This window comes from Argopecten irradians, chromosome 2, assembly GCF_041381155.1.
Source record: "Argopecten irradians isolate NY chromosome 2, Ai_NY, whole genome shotgun sequence".
Taxonomy (NCBI): Eukaryota; Metazoa; Mollusca; class Bivalvia; order Pectinida; family Pectinidae; genus Argopecten; species Argopecten irradians.
In genome coordinates, this window is record NC_091135.1 from 64850347 (window position 1) to 64865833 (window position 15487).

Here is a 15487-nt window from a genome sequence, read left to right on the forward strand (position 1 = left end):
GAAGAATTGTGAGGTACTAAAAGTTTTTTTACTTTTTTACAATGTATGTACAGTATTACTTTTCTGCATGTGATAAACTACATCTATTCTATAGGTGCTAACCGATCAAATTGTCTGGATGCCCATATCTGAATTGTCTACTATTTATATCGGGCATTAAAGGTGTTCTGAACCACCCTGTATTACATATCTGGCGTAACGTAATCTTATTGTTTTATCATCCAGAGAAAATGAAATTGATTTCATGAATCTTTGGTATCCTCTTTCCAAACGAATGCCACTCTGTATACACAATAAGTATTTTACTTGATGCCTTACCAGATACCGGGAATATTCAAGGTTGATTCGGGTTTTGGTGGTGAGAGAAAATTGTACCAAGTTAGTTTGAATGTTTTCTATGAAACTATAATACGAATATTTAACACGCGGCCCACAAGGCTAAAAGATCACACCCATAAACCTACAACACAATAAATATGTTACATCACAAAGAAAAGTAACATACATTTTAATCTTTACTTCCAAACACACATAACTCTGTCAGTCATTGCGTCTATTTATTGGACCCTGTTTAAAAAAAGACCTTTCAATAGTATGCAAACTAATACTCAGTATATATACTCCATCACGCTGAAGAAGTATCATTAGAAGCTAATACTAGCTTCCTTTGATGCAGAATTCAGCCAAAGTTCCGCCAAAGTGTACCAGAACAGCTTTTGAGTATGTAGTGACCCCCCTACCAGCAGTTCTGTATTGTCTCCTGGTTACATAGCAGACGTTCGACCGTTCTAGACAGCCTTGTAGATCTAGTTATAGTTAAGAGTGGTGAAGGCAAGATGACTCCATAATTGAGAAAGACGTTTACAGTGCATATTTGTGGTGACAAAAAATATAATGAACTTTAAAGGTATATATAGTTTTGTTTATATCTTATAATGCATTTCGTAATTATCTTTATTATAGATAAACATTAATGTCATTTATTACCTGCACAAAGTCTACTATATCCTTTTACAACTTCCTATTTCCCTATTTCCCTTAATATTTAAAACAAACCAATGAGAAAAATTGTGACAACCGTAATAAATTCCAATCACGTGGCAGGAAGTCGTCTGTCCGCCTGGTATCTAAACTACTTGAACTCAGGTTTCGTAAGGTGTCTGTAATTGTCTTCTCTGTTTACATTGCTTACGAAACTCTACAGGGTCAATACATCTATAACTATTTACTTATTCAATATATCATCTCTTTGTCTTTGACATGATACTCGTTAGGACAGTTCAGCAGATTATACATATTTATCTTAACCTCGATATAGCCGGTCAGCAGTGTAGTGATGTCATGCGGAATATGTTCATTAACTGGACATATATTTGCAGACATTCCGGGCTTTTCATTGATTTATCTAAACCTGTGGATATAATATCATATTTCCAGACAAGATTTTTCAGTCATGCATCCGTACAACGTGCTAGACACCCAATGAGAAAACTGTGGGTAAATTAGGCAAATATCAGTTATTTATCAACACAGGTGTCCCAGAGAAATCACTGAATAAACAAAGCGAATTCTCTCTTCAATACAGCAGAAGAAAACTAGAAAAAGGAACGAAATATCTTTAGTACAATGTCTTTCATAGCGGACATTACCTTGTCTCTGATGTTACTTTCTGTGTTGTGCATCCCTGGTTTGAAATGTAATGGTGTCAACAAAGAATCAGAACTGCTGGACCATATCTTCACTGGTTATAACAAACACGCCAGGCCTGTAACCAATCTCTCTTCTTCAATCGACGTGGAGATTTCATTTTACTTAACTTCATACGAAATGGCAGAAGAGAGCCAAGAACTTCTCACAAGGGGGTGGTTTTCACTTATATGGAAGAATGAGTTACTGGCATGGAACGTGACTGAATACCAAGTAACAAATCTCGTCGTAAGTCCCTCGATGGTTTGGCTACCATCGGGTGACAATCTTCAACTCAAATGATGACAGAAATGCTATGATCAAGAGAGTAGCGGGCGTTCAGATCTTCCCTGACGGAACGACGTCTTGGTGGCCAGACATTGCTACCAAGACGTCGTGTCAAATAAGTGTTCAGAAGTATCCCTTCGACAAACAAAAATGTGAAATAGAACTGACGGCATGGCTCAGAAACATTCGGGAACAACAATTTAGAGCGTCAAAAAACGAAATAATCATGACATCACACGAATTAAACACGGAATGGGAATTTATCAAATCTTCAGTAGAAGTGGAAAGGGTTAGGTATGCAAGTTTATCTTCGGTGAAAATCAGCATCGAAGTTAAAAGACATGCTTTTTATCAGATTGTTCACACTCTTATAACCATTTTACTGTTATCCTACATGAACTGTTTCATTTTCATTATTCCCATCAACTCTGGAGAGAACACCTCGTTTGGAGTAGCCATATTTCTGGCTTTTGCCGTTTTCATTGGCCCCGTAAAGGAGTCGCTGCCTGTGACGTCTACTGAGACGTGTATTCTGACAGTGTATATGATCGTCCAGTTCTGTGTTGGAGGTTTGGAAACTTGTTTGTCTTGTATAACTCTACGTCTGGCCTCAAGGACAACACGAGTCAAAACAAATAGCTGGTGGAATAAACTTAAAGACATCGCATCGCTTCTGAAATCACGTGAAAGGAAAGTTTCCCCTATGCCAGCTGATCCTCAGATCATGATAGAACAACTTACAAAGGCAGATGAGAGTGGAAACAAAGCTCAACCTCAAGTCCATCAGTACTATATAGCTATACCGCACCCAGATGTCGTTTTAACCGAGCACGTGGAGTGTTGTACTGGATCACCTTCTATCAGTGTCGATTGGACAACAGTAGGAACCAATCTGAACGTATTGCTTTTCATTTTCTTTATCTTCATCAAAACAATACTCCGTATCATGTTTCTGATAATGGTCACTTCGTAAATATCGGGACAGGAAAAAACAAAAAAACATCTTTGGCTTTGAAATTTCGTGTATCCTGTTGGCCAATACATTATCCCAAAATTAATCTTCCAAAAAGCTTCTATCGCAGGTACATTAGACCAAACAAATAGACAATAAAGCGCAAAATTAGGCAGCTGTGAAAATTATGCAGACATCATGATTATATATTAAGTAGTAATTAAGACGGCTGTAAATACCTCATATTAATATAGTGTTTCTATATTGATTGTTAAAACTCTTTACATTTGTCACATTGACATGCAAATATTCAGTAGTTTCAAAGTCATTATATATACTTCACCGAAATGTTTTGTGTATCAAAATTAAAGTAACATGTAGACGAAACAGTTAATTTCCTTACTTTTATAATTCCTTATTATATGCTGATTGTATTGATTAAAGCTTCTCCTTAACCAAAGTATATACATATATTATGTGTTAGCATAGAACCATTTAGACAATACATTGCCTGCTACTCAATGTTTTTAATAAGAATGTCTCATAATGTGCTAGTTTTGCTATATTAACATGGACAAAACGTAGCTGTATGTGAATGTTCTTTTGAAATTGGACAAAATATCTTAATCATTTTCCAAATGTCAATGTTTTTAACCTTTGGCATATCTGAAGAATCCTTGAGGGACGCAACATTGTATAGTGCAGTTCGTCTTAATGCACATATGTATGCACAATCCTCCTAATTTTGTTAAATGCATGTACTTATTAATGCAATTTATAATAATATTTATTTGTGATGGTTGTGTATTTGATAAGCACCCATAAGAAAGGACAAATTAAATTTTATGAGAAATAAAATTATTTTAAAATTAATCTTTGTTTCATTATCTTTGTTTTTATCGCTCACCTCCAAAGTACAGCTCATAAAATGTTTGTTATACTGAAATGGAACCACGGATAATAAGATTCAGCAAAGTGGTAAACATCTTATTTTATTTAGGATTCTAAAGTTTATACATGAACATTACTAACAGAAATGATTTGAACGTTCCAAACTACGACAGAAAGTACACACGGATATTTTTATATCCTATCAATATCAAGTTGGTATATCGTTGTTGGAAATATTTCAGTGTCCAATTAAGAAGGATCTTATGTTAATTTAGTACTGTTGCTGCCGCCCAATACAGATCATTGTTTGTTTGTTTTGATGTTATTATCAATAAAGCAGAGATCGCTCCGTTTTCATCGTCTGAAGTTGTATAATGGAAATCATTATCAAAGAATATTGAATAATTCATTCTCATTACTGACTGAGGTTCCCAAACCGTAATCAAAATACACCAATTCAATCAAAGCCAAGCATAAACAAAGATTTGAACAGATTCCCACAACAGAAAACAAAGGAAAAATAAGTATGAGCGGCGGTAGTATCTACTGCGAATATAAATGATAGTATGATATACAGGCTAAACACCATGGCAAGCTTGTAAGACTTAGTACAACTTTATACAGGGCAAACACCATGGCACGCTTGTAAGACTTAGTACAACTTTATACAGGGCAAACACCATGGCACGCTTGTAAGACTTAGTACAACTTTATACAGGGCAAACACCATGGCACGCTTGTAAGACTTAGTACAACTTTATACAGGGCAAACACCATGGCACGCTTGTAAGACTTAGTACAACTTTATACAGGGCAAACACCATGGCTAGCTTGTAAGACTTAGTACAACTTTATACAGGGCAAACACCATGCTAGCTTGTAAGACTTAGTACAACTTTATACAGGGCAAACACCATCGCAAGCTTGTAAGACTTAGTACAACTTGAATACAGGGCAAACACCATGGCAAGCTTGTAAGACTTAGTACAACTTTATACAGGGCAAACACCATCGCTAGCTTGTAAGACTTAGTACAACTTTACTTTAGTACAGGGCAAACACCATCGCTAGCTTGTAAGTACAACTATACAGCAAACACCACTTTGTACAACCTGAAAACTTTATACAGGGCAAACACCATCTAGCTTGTAAGCTTTGTACTTAGTACAACTTTATATGGCACGCTTGTAAGACTTAGTAGCTTGTAAGACTTTATACAGGGCAAACACCATGGCACGCTTGTAAGACTTAGTACAACTTTAAACAGGGCAAACACCACATGGCACGGACTTGTAAGACTTAGACTTAACAACTTTATACAGGGCAAACACCATGGCACGCTTGTAAGACTTAGTACAACTTTATACAGGGCAAACACCATGGCTAGCAATGTAAGAATTAGTACAACTTTATACAGGGCAAACACCATGGCTAGCTTGTAAGACTTAGTTCAACTTTATGCAGGGAAACACCATCGCAAGCTTGTAAAACTTAGTACAACTTGATACAGGCAAACACTATGACAAGCATGTAAGACTTAGTACAACTTTATACAGGGCAAACACCATGGCTACTTGTAAGACTTAGTACAACTTTATACAGGGCAAACGAACATCGCTAGCTTGTAAGACTTAGTACAACTTATACAGGGCAAAACACCATGGCTAGCTTGTAAGACTTTGTACAACCTGATACAGGGCAAACACCATCGCAAGCTTGTAAGTACTTCGTACTACTTATACAGGGAAAACAGCATTGTAACTTGTAAGACTTAGTTCAACTTTATACAGGGCAAACACCATAGCAAGCTTGTAAGACTTAGTTCAACTTTATACAGGGAAACACCATCGCAAGCTTGTACAAACTTGATAAGACTCCAATAAATCCCCAATAGGAAGAGCCTTAACAGACCTTCTTCACATGTACAAATTCCAATGTTAAAGTCAGGAAAAACACCACAAATTAAGTAAACTCCAATTAGTTAACTTATAAACTTTATAATTCGAGTACCTTCTAATGTAGAAAGGAACACATACTCCAAAAATATAAGTCGAGTAGTTACAACTTATACAGTTAAACAAGCAAGCTAGTAAGACTTAGTGTACTTGTAGCAACTTCAACAGCAAACAATAGTAGAGGAAGACTCCAATGTCGAGTAGCCTTCAACAGAAACAAATAGTAGAGACTTAATAGCCTTCAACAGACTCTACAAGTAGAGGACTCAAAGACTCCAATCGAAGTATGCCTTGTAGACTTTATGTGCAGATAGAAGACTATCCAATGTCGAGTAGCCTTCAAAGAACAACTCCAGTATGCCTTCAAAGAAAAGCAATGAGACTTCAACAGATACAACAGTAGAGGAAGACTCAATAATGTCGATGTCTTAGTAGCCTTCAACGAGTAGACAGACATACAAATAGAGGAAGACTCCAATGTCGAGTAGCCTTCAACAAACATGCATAGAGGAAGCTACAATAGAGTTTCTAGAGACAAAATCGAGTATCCTTCAATAATGAGTAGCCTCAACAACAAATAACAAGAGCATATGTAAGAGGAAGACTCCAATGTCGAGTAGCCTTCAACATGCAAATAGAGGAAGACTCCAATGTCGAGTAGCCTTTCAACAACACTTGAGGAAAATCCAATGTCGAGTAGCCTTCAACAAAGAGGAAGACTCAATGTCGAGTATAGCCATCATACAGGAAGACTCCAATTAAGGTATACAACAGACTTCGAGTAGCCTTCAACAGACTAAGCATTCCAATGAGGAAGACTCCAATGTCGAGTAGCCTTAACAGCAATCTTTGTAAAGAAAGACTCATAGAGTAGCCTGTCACCACAACAATAGAAAACTCCAAGTCGTAGTGTACATCAAACACTCCAAATGTCATAGAGGAAGACTCCATGTCGAGTAGCCTTCAACAGCATTCTAAAAATACAATAAGGAAGACTCCAATGTCGAGTAGCCTTCAACAGAAATAGCAGTAGAGGAAGACTCCAAATTCGAGTAGCCTTCAACAAGAGAAGATATAGTCGATACCTTCAGCGCAACGAAATTAGACTTACCGCATCACCTATAAGTCTCTTTGCATATTTAGTAAAGCCTTCAACAGACTACAATGCAATATGGAAAGAAACATAGTTCCAATGTCGAGTAGCCTTCAAATAATATAGAGGAAGACTCAATGTCCAGTCTTTCGGGGAAACGATAATTCTATCAGCGAAGACTCCAATGTACTTATATTCAAACAGAAAATACTCATAAAGTAGGAAGACGTCAAATCAATCGATTTAAGCAGAAAATTTTAATTGCAACTTTTTTAAAAGCTTTACAAAACAAGAAAGGAAACTCCAATGTCGAGTAGCCTTACGGCATCTACAAAGACTCCAAGTATCTCTTTCCGCGAAAAATATGCTTGACAGCAAAAATAACGACACACAATAATGTCGAGTAGATACAATTCTCCAAATGCAGTGCAGTAAAACACCTATACTTATGGTAGATTGCAATGAGGACGGTCACGATGAGGAAACAACTGTGATTACATTCAACGAAATAAAAATATAAAATCGACTCCAATAGCATCCTTCTGTCCATGTCAGACTGTCACTGAAAACGTCTTCCGTGACGTATTTTGTCGAGTACCTTCGTCAGAATCATTGTTAGAAGGAAGACTTCCAATGGTCGACTGTGCACTTCTCAGATAAACATAGAGGGACTCCAATGTATCCATGTTGGCACAGGGTAGTAAGATGGCCTACAGCTAGAACCGAGTTATCACAAGCTTATGTAACACCACCAATAGAAGAAACATCCCCTGTACCAGCAGTGCGAAAACAGACAAAACAATTCAATGTCAGTTGCCGGAAAACTTTCCAAAATGGAGCCTAACAATAGATCAACAGAAAACGAAAAAACTCAGAAATAAAGCCATCCCAAAAGAGTAACCTTCACCGGAAGTGGGAGGTATTAAGAAATGTCACGGGGTTCATGAGTAGAGGAAGCTAGCCTTCAACAGAGAATGAGTAGGGCAAAACTAGGTGAAGTACGCCTTACGCAGGTAGAGGAAGACTCCAATGTCGAGTAGCCTTCAACAGACTCCAATGCAGTAGAGGAAGACTCCAATGTCGAGTAGCCTTCAACAGACACATACTCCAATAGAGGAATACTCTCCAATGTCGAGTAGCCTTCAACAGACAATACAATAGAGGAAGACTCCAATGTCGAGTAGCCTTCAACAGAACAATGCAATAGAGGAAGACTCCAATGTCGAGTAGCCTTCAACAGAACAATACAGTAGAGGAAGACTCCAATGTCGAGTAGCCTTCAACAGACAATGCAGTAGAGGAAGACTCCAATGTCGAGTAGCCTTTCAACTAGAGAGCTCCAAATAGTACCTTCAACAGAACAATGTAGAGGAAGACTCCAATGTCGAGTAGCCTTCAACAGACCAATACATAGAGGAAGACTCCAATGTCGAGTAGCCTTCAACAGAACAATGCAGTAGAGGAAGACTCCAATGTCGAGTAGCCTTCAACAGACCAATACAATAGAGGAAGACTCCAATGTCGAGTAGCCTTCAACAGACCAATACAATAGAGGAAGACTCCAATGTCGAGTAGCCTTCAACAGACCAATACAATAGAGGAAGACTCCAATGTCGAGTAGCCTTCAACAGACTAATACAATAGAGGAAGACTCCAATGTCGAGTAGCCTTCAACAGACAATGCAATAGAGGAAGACTCCAATGTCGAGTAGCCTTCAACAGAGCAATACAATAGAGGAAGACTCCAATGTCGAGTAGCCTTCAACAGACAATGCAGTAGAGGAAGACTCCAATGTCGAGTAGCCTTCAACAGAACTAATACAATAGAGGAAGACTCCAATGTCGAGTAGCCTTCAACAGAACAATGCAGTAGAGGAAGACTCCAATGTCGAGTAGCCTTCAACAGACCACTACAATAGAGGAAGACTCCAATGTCGAGTAGCCTTCAACAGAGCAATGCAATAGAGGAAGACTCCAATGTCGAGTAGCCTTCAACAGAACAATGCAGTAGAGGAAGACTCCAATGTCGAGTAGCCTTCAACAGAACAATGCAGTAGAGGAAGACTCCAATGTCGAGTAGCCTTCAACAGAACAATACAAGTAGAGGAAGACTCCAATGTCGAGTAGCCTTCAACAGACCACTACAATAGAGGAAGACTCCAATGTCGAGTAGCCTTCAACAGAACAATGCAGTAGAGGAAGACTCCAATGTCGAGTAGCCTTCAACAGAACAATGCAGTAGAGGAAGACTCCAATGTCGAGTAGCCTTCAACAGACCACTACAATAGAGGAAGACTCCAATGTCGAGTAGCCTTCAACAGAACAATGCAGTAGAGGAAGACTCCAATGTCGAGTAGCCTTCAACAGAACAATACAATAGAGGAAGACTCCAATGTCGAGTAGCCTTCAACAGACTAATACAATAGAGGAAGACTCCAATGTCGAGTAGCCTTCAACAGAGCAATGCAGTAGAGGAAGACTCCAATGTCGAGTAGCCTTCAACAGAACAATACAATAGAGGAAGACTCCAATGTCGAGTAGCCTTCAACAGAACAATGCAGTAGAGGAAGACTCCAATGTCGAGTAGCCTTCAACAGAGCAATACAATAGAGGAAGACTCCAATGTCGAGTAGCCTTCAACAGAACAAATAGAGGAAGACTCCAATGTCGAGTAGCCTTCAACAGAACAATGCAGTAGAGGAAGACTCCAATGTCGAGTAGCCTTCAACAGAGAACAATGCAAGTAGAGGAAGACTCCAATGTCGAGTAGCCTTCAACAGACCACTACAATAGAGGAAGACTCCAATGTCGAGTAGCCTTCAACAGAGAACAATGCAGTAGAGGAAGACTCCAATGTCGAGTAGCCTTCAACAGAACAATGCAGTAGAGGAAGACTCCAATGTCGAGTAGCCTTCAACAGAACTAATACAATAGAGGAAGACTCCAATGTCGAGTAGCCTTCAACAGAACAATGCAGTAGAGGAAGACTCCAATGTCGAATGTCGAGTAGCCTTCAACAGAACAATACAATAGAGGAAGACTCCAATGTCGAGTAGCCTTCAACAGAACAATGCAGTAGAGGAAGACTCCAATGTCGAGTAGCCTTCAACAGAACAATGCAGTAGAGGAAGACTCCAATGTCGAGTAGCCTTCAACAGAGCAATACAATAGAGGAAGACTCCAATGTCGAGTAGCCTTCAACAGAACAATGCAGTAGAGGAAGACTCCAATGTCGAGTAGCCTTCAACAGAACAATACAATAGAGGAAGACTCCAATGTCGAGTAGCCTTCAACAGAACAATACAGTAGAGGAAGACTCCAATGTCGAGTAGCCTTCAACAGAACAATGCAGTAGAGGAAGACTCCAATGTCGAGTAGCCTTCAACAGACAATACAATAGAGGAAGACTCCAATGTCGAGTAGCCTTCAACAGAGCAATACAGTAGAGGAAGACTCCAATGTCGAGTAGCCTTCAACAGAGCAATACAATAGAGGAAGACTCCAATGTCGAGTAGCCTTCAACAGAACAATGCAGTAGAGGAAGACTCCAATGTCGAGTAGCCTTCAACAGAACAATACAATAGAGGAAGACTCCAATGTCGAGTAGCCTTCAACAGAACAATGCAGTAGAGGAAGACTCCAATGTCGAGTAGCCTTCAACAGACTAATACAATAGAGGAAGACTCCAATGTCGAGTAGCCTTCAACAGACCAATACAATAGAGGAAGACTCCAATGTCGAGTAGCCTTCAACAGAACAATGCAGTAGAGGAAGACTCCAATGTCGAGTAGCCTTCAACAGAGCAATACAATAGAGGAAGACTCCAATGTCGAGTAGCCTTCAACAGACTAATACAATAGAGGAAGACTCCAATGTCGAGTAGCCTTCAACAGAACAATGCAGTAGAGGAAGACTCCAATGTCGAGTAGCCTTCAACAGAACAATGCAGTAGAGGAAGACTCCAATGTCGAGTAGCCTTCAACAGAACAATGCAGTAGAGGAAGACTCCAATGTCGAGTAGCCTTCAACAGACTAATACAATAGAGGAAGACTCCAATGTCGAGTAGCCTTCAACAGAGCAATGCAGTAGAGGAAGACTCCAATGTCGAGTAGCCTTCAACAGAGCAATACAATAGAGGAAGACTCCAATGTCGAGTAGCCTTCAACAGAACAATACAGTAGAGGAAGACTCCAATGTCGAGTAGCCTTCAACAGAACAATGCAGATAGAGGAAGACTCCAATGTCGAGTAGCCTTCAACAGAACAATGCAGTAGAGGAAGACTCCAATGTCGAGTAGCCTTCAACAGACAATGCAGTAGAGGAAGACTCCAATGTCGAGACAAACAAAGAACTCATGTCGAGTAGCCTCAACAGACAATCATAGAGGAAGACTCCAATGTCGAGTAGCCTTCAACAGAACAAGCAGTAGAGGAAGACTCCAATGTCGAGTAGCCTTCAACAGACAATGCAGTAGAGGAAGACTCCAATGTCGAGTAGCCTTCAACAGACAATACAATAGAGGAAGACTCCAATGTCGAGTAGCCTTCAACAGAACAATGCAGTAGAGGAAGACTCCAATGTCGAGTAGCCTTCAACAGAACAATACAGTAGAGGAAGACTCCAATGTCGAGTAGCCTTCAACAGACTAATACAATAGAGGAAGACTCCAATGTCGAGTAGCCTTCAACAGAACAATGCAGTAGAGGAAGACTCCAATGTCGAATGTCGAGTAGCCTTCAACAGACTAATACAATAGAGGAAGACTCCAATGTCGAGTAGCCTTCAACAGAACAATACAATAGAGGAAGACTCCAATGTCGAGTAGCCTTCAACAGAACAATGCAGTAGAGGAAGACTCCAATGTCGAGTAGCCTTCAACAGAACAATACAATAGAGGAAGACTCCAATGTCGAGTAGCCTTCAACAGACAATACAATAGAGGAAGACTCCAATGTCGAGTAGCCTTCAACAGACAATACAGTAGAGGAGACTCCAATGTCGAGTAGCCTTCAACAGAACAATACAATAGAGGAAGACTCCAATGTCGAGTAGCCTTCAACAGAGACAATACAAGTAGAGGAAGACTCCAATGTCGAGTAGCCTTCAACAGCAATACAAGTAGAGGAAGACTCCAATGTCGAGTAGCCTTCAACAGAACAATACAGTAGAGGAAGACTCCAATGTCGAGTAGCCTTCAACAGACTAATACAATAGAGGAAGACTCCAATGTCGAGTAGCCTTCAACAGAACAATACAGTAGAGGAAGACTCCAATGTCGAGTAGCCTTCAACAGACCAATACAATAGAGGAAGACTCCAATGTCGAGTAGCCTTCAACAGACTAATACAATAGAGGAAGACTCCAATGTCGAGTAGCCTTCAACAGAACAATGCAGTAGAGGAAGACTCCCAATGTCGAGTAGCCTTCAACAGACCAATACAATAGAGGAAGACTCCAATGTCGAGTAGCCTTCAACAGAACATAGAGGAAGACTCCAATGTCGAGTAGCCTTCAACAGAAACAATTCGATATCAGATCAAGTCGAGTAGCCTTCAACAGACAATGCAGTAGAGGAAGACTCCAATGTCGAGTAGCCTTCAACAACAGAACAAAGCAGTAGAGGAAGACTCCAATGTCGAGTAGCCTTCAACAGAACAATGCAGTAGAGGAAGACTCCAATGTCGAGTAGCCTTCAACAGACCAATACAATAGAGGAAGACTCCAATGTCGAGTAGCCTTCAACAGAACAATGCAGTAGAGGAAGACTCCAATGTCGAGTAGCCTTCAACAGAGCAATGCAGTAGAGGAAGACTCCAATGTCGAGTAGCCTTCAACAGACTAATACAATAGAGGAAGACTCCAATGTCGAGTAGCCTTCAACAGAACAATACAGTAGAGGAAGACTCCAATGTCGAGTAGCCTTCAACAGACAACAACATAGAGGAAGACTCAATGTCGATAGCCTTCACACAATCAATAGAGGAAGACTCCAATGTCGAGTAGCCTTCAACAGAACAATGCAGTAGAGGAAGACTCCAATGTCGAGTAGCCTTCAACAGACAATACAATAGAGGAAGACTCCAATGTCGAGTAGCCTTCAACAGAACAATGCAGTAGAGGAAGACTCCAATGTCGAGTAGCCTTCAACAGAACAATACAATAGAGGAAGACTCCAATGTCGAGTAGCCTTCAACAGACCACTACAATAGAGGAAGACTCCAATGTCGAGTAGCCTTCAACAGAGCAATGCAGTAGAGGAAGACTCCAATGTCGAGTAGCCTTCAACAGAACAATACAGTAGAGGAAGACTCCAATGTCGAGTAGCCTTCAACAGAACAATACAATAGAGGAAGACTCCAATGTCGAGTAGCCTTCAACAGAGCAAATAGCAGACTCCAATGTCGAGTAGGAAGACTCCAATGTCGAGTAGCCTTCAACAGAACAATACAATAGAGGAAGACTCCAATGTCGAGTAGCCTTCAACAGACAATACAATAGAGGAAGACTCCAATGTCGAGAGACAATGCAGTAGAGGAAGACTTCGAGTAGCCTTCAACAGACAATACAATAGAGGAAGACTCCAATGTCGAGTAGCCTTCAACAACAGAGCAATACAATAGAGGAAGACTCCAATGTCGAGTAGCCTTCAACAGACTAATACAATAGAGGAAGACTCCAATGTCGAGTAGCCTTCAACAGACAATACAATAGAGGAAGACTCCAATAGAGTCAGTAGAGGAAGACTCCAATGTCGAGTAGCCTTCAACAGACTAATACAATAGAGGAAGACTCCAATGTCGAGTAGCCTTCAACAGACCAATACAATAGAGGAAGACTCCAATGTCGAGTAGCCTTCAACAGAACAATACAGTAGAGGAAGACTCCAATGTCGAGTAGCCTTCAACAGAACAATACAGTAGAGGAAGACTCCAATGTCGAGTAGCCTTCAACAGAGCAATGCAGTAGAGGAAGACTCCAATGTCGAGTAGCCTTCAACAGAACAATACAGTAGAGGAAGACTCCAATGTCGAGTAGCCTTCAACAGAACAATACAGTAGAGGAAGACTCCAATGTCGAGTAGCCTTCAACAGACCACTACAATAGAGGAAGACTCCAATGTCGAGTAGCCTTCAACAGACAAATCGATAGAGCAAGTCTCCAGTATCGAGTAGCCTTCAACAGACCAATACAATAGAGGAAGACTCCAATGTCGAGTAGCCTTCAACAGAGCTATGCAATAGAGGAAGACTCCAATGTCGAGTAGCCTTCAACAGACTAATACAATAGAGGAAGACTCCAATGTCGAGTAGCCTTCAACAGAGCAATGCAATAGAGGAAGACTCCAATGTCGAGTAGCCTTCAACAGACTAATACAATAGAGGAAGACTCCAATGTCGAGTAGCCTTCAACAGAACAATGCAGTAGAGGAAGACTCCAATGTCGAGTAGCCTTCAACAGACCACTACAATAGAGGAAGACTCCAATGTCGAGTAGCCTTCAACAGACCGAGCACAAGTCTCTCAGTCTAAAGAAAAGATTCTGAATACTATATGTACATACCTGTGATACTATATGAACTGTGATAGGGAAAAAAGAACAGGAAACGTCGATGGAATTATTCTCCATATTATTAAATACAAATGCGTTTTATGTTGTGTTTTGTTCTTAACACAAGTGATAATTACTAGGACAAAATAGAACTCTGTTGTTATTTTAGGTGTCCATCGAATTCGATGTATTTTGTTCAATGATAACGGTGAAGTATCAAGCTTACTTGATGTCTATCAGAGGTGCTTTCCAATGTCGATCTCGCTTACAATTTGACATCTTGTAGAGATATATTTTACATTTCTATAAATCAGTGTGTCGTTTACGTTCTGTATCGAGCATATGCTCACTAGACTGCAAGCAGTGATGAGCGCGTTGATAAAACAACCATAAAAGAAATAGTATAATATGTGTTTTGTTAAAGTATGATAACATTTCTCGTAAATCTTAAAAAAAAAGCGTCAATACGTACGAGATAAGTCGCTATATATGGAGGCAATATTCATTAGTAAATTGTAACAACTCATCTAATCTAGCAAAGAAATATTGTCGATCACACAAGTACCAAACAGATCTGAACACAACATGACGCATGCGATCTGAAACAGAAGCTTGTCGATCACACAAGTACCAAACAGATCTGAACACAACATGACGCATGCGATCTGAAACAGAAGCTTGTAGGCGTTACGTTATAGCTCCTTATCAATTGTTGGATTTGTCACCATAGTTTATTGATTGTCATCGACTTTGCTCACTTTGTAAGTAGCTTGCAACTTCTACTCTAATCTCTATAATGGTTTTATAGAGAGCAATATTTTTTTCAGTTTCAATGCTAGACAGCTACCTTTCCACTGAAGAATGTATGACCAAGCATGTCATCAAGACGTGATGTATAAATGTTAATTGTTCACAAAAAGAAACATCCGCCATTATAGTTCCAATCGACCTTATAAATCAAACATGTTTTCACATGTAACCAATATGCGTCTACTTTTTTTTAAAAGTACATAGCCTTACTGTAACATTTAACATTAATAATTCCCACGATAGGCACATAATTGTGTTAAGTT

General features: G+C 39.8%; 1 pseudogene; it reads left to right on the forward strand.

Annotated features, from left to right (window-relative positions):
• Positions 1-1947: 1947 nt before the first annotated feature.
• LOC138317062 (acetylcholine receptor subunit beta-type unc-29-like) lies at positions 1948-2947 on the forward strand (annotated as a pseudogene).
• The last annotated feature ends 12540 nt before the right edge of the window (positions 2948-15487 follow it).